Source organism: Phytophthora infestans, genomic scaffold (genome assembly GCF_000142945.1).
Source record: "Phytophthora infestans T30-4 supercont1.105 genomic scaffold, whole genome shotgun sequence".
In the NCBI taxonomy this organism is placed as follows: domain Eukaryota; phylum Oomycota; class Peronosporomycetes; order Peronosporales; family Peronosporaceae; genus Phytophthora; species Phytophthora infestans.
Window position 1 is genome coordinate 189,040 of NW_003303654.1, and position 2,603 is coordinate 191,642.

Sequence of the window (2,603 nt, forward strand, 5' to 3'; positions counted from 1 at the left end):
GCACCTCGCGTAAAATTGTGCTCGATAGCTTCTCGAAAGAACCCGGAGTCCAATCCTTCCCGCTCATTGTGTTCTGCTTGCAGGAGTTGAAGGTTCTGGGATAATCTGTAGTCCTCTACCTGCGATGAAGTGTACGGCGGAACGCGTAAGAAACGTAAGTAGCCGAACAATTCACTGACGCGCGACGAAAACGGAGTACCGGTGACTACCCATCGGTTCTCAGCACTAAGTCTCGATAGCGTTAGGGCTGCTTGTAGACGTGTATTCTCCACGCCTACCTGTGCTTCATCCATACACACCCGCCAAAAGTATAAGGTCACTAGAGGAGAACCCACAAACGCATAACGTTTAAGTTGGGATCGTGTACTAGATCGTCGGTCCTTTCCTTCAGTTGTAGGCACGTATCGTAGGTCTGCACCCAGCGCCTCATACGTTGTTAAGACGACGTCGTATCGAGCTAGCACAAGACCCGGAGACGCTAAAACTTGCCATTCTGCACTTGGCCCACCACCCTCCAGTCGGGTCTTGAGAGCGCGAACACCCGGATAGCGCATCACGGAGAGAGCACCCGCACGTACATGACGAGAAACTTCATGTTCCCACTGTGCGTGAATTGGCTCTGGCGACACGATAAGAGTTGTACGACAAGAAAAAGTTGGTCTCTCGTGGCTCTGGCAGTGATAGCACATGAATCCACCTCTTGACCAGGTCGTGGTTGCTCCGTTTCCCGCTCGATCCGACTCAAAATCCCAGAGAGTATTCGAACTGGTGGTATAGTCTAATGCGGACTCGCTCTCTTCGACTTTGTATCCTGTACAGAGCTGGTGGTGCCACGTTCCACAAAACCCACACTGCACAAGCCCCATGGGATGGTCTCCCGATGAGCCGCAGATGCATGCCACCACATCACTGTCTTCTTCATCCCCACTCGCAGCCAAATGATGCTGAGATGAGTGAGTTGATAGCAGTCGAGGCACTGAAGACGAAGTTCGATGGCTCAAAGTGAGAGCGATCACCTCGACGGTTTTCCCGAGACCCATTTCATCAGCTAGAATCCCACCGTGCACCCTAGAAAAGTCCATTCCAGAAGGTCGAAGTTGCTCTTGCTGCGTCCAAGGCACGCCGGGTGGGGCTGCGTAAAATGCTGCACAGAGCGGATCATACGCCTGTAAGTCCTTTGCAATGTCTTCACGAAATGTGACACACAAGGGCAGCGAATTATCACTTTGCGTGGGTGATTTCTCCCTGGAAAGCATCCAAGACACCGCAGCTTTCTGATATCTTCGCAACGTTGGAAGCAAATCTGCTAAAGTCGCCTCGATAGCTTCGTACTCGCTAATATCATGATCCAACTGCTTTGTTGCGTCAATTCGGGCGTAAATTTCAGGCATAGCAAAGCCCTGATCTTCAAATTGCGCACACGCAGCGGTATTGTCCCCCACGAAGCGATCGTACAGCACTTCAACCTCCTTCCAGTACCGAAATCGACACGCCGCATTAGCTTCTGCCAATCGACACTCCACATCGTGTATCTTTTTAAGCAGCCAGGTCATCACACGATGCATGGAGCGCATCGGATTCGCTCGGGGTGCTGCTACCATCGGACCCAGACTGCTTGAGAAGTAGTTTTCCATGTATTTGCGCCACGCTACACTGACCGCAAAGCTAAATCTCCACTGATCCTTTTCTGCCTCGCACTTGGCGTTTATATGAAGACTCAGGAGCCCACGTTCTGCCAACGTAATGAAATGAGATTTCCAAGGCTCGTACGTGCACGGGAAGAGATCGGCAAGTGAAAGAAGGGGGTGTGCTTCAGCATCTTCTCGTCCTTTGACCTCCAGCTTCGCTTGGTCGTTCTCTAGCAGTGTCAGATCGATTTGCAATTGCGCGACACTTTCGATATCGTTGCCGATGCATACTGCCGTTAGAGCGGGCGAGAGAGATGAATCCACCGGGATTTCAACCCTCAGAGCGTCCTCCTCGCTCCAACCGCCGGCTGTTGCGACGTTTGAAAGGTACACAGGCTCAGTACGCTGTCGCTGGAAGGCATGTCGTTGTTTCCCTCGCTTCGGTCGCTTAAAGACGCTATCCGGTGGTGCTAATTGCCGCTTCGACGGAGTTGACTTGCGTCGAGGCATTTTCGTTTTGGGTCTGATGGTATCAGATTGATTTTATTTGGTTAGCTTCACGCGGATACTTAGTTGAGTACATGTAGCTTGCTAAGTCAACAACAGATCATCTACTGTAAACATGTACTTGAACTATATTACTTTGGCTAACCTTTTTCTGTGATACCTGTGATGCCTGCACGTCATGCAATTATTGCAATGCATGACTCCAGACCTTCGTATAACCTCCTTTGAGAAGTTTAACTGGGATTAATCCCACAATTGCCACTTATGAGAAAAGATAATATTTGTGCCAATATCAAGTAATGCCATTACCGGCTACAAAAAACAGCGATGCTTTCTATTGCGTTCATCTGTTGCTCCCAATGAAATCCAGGTGGAGCTGGGAAGTCCCCTTGCTCGCCCTTGGATTGCCTTTCAGCTAATTCCCCTCCTCGCCGAAATATAAGGCGTGAAAAATCTCCGCCCGTTTTT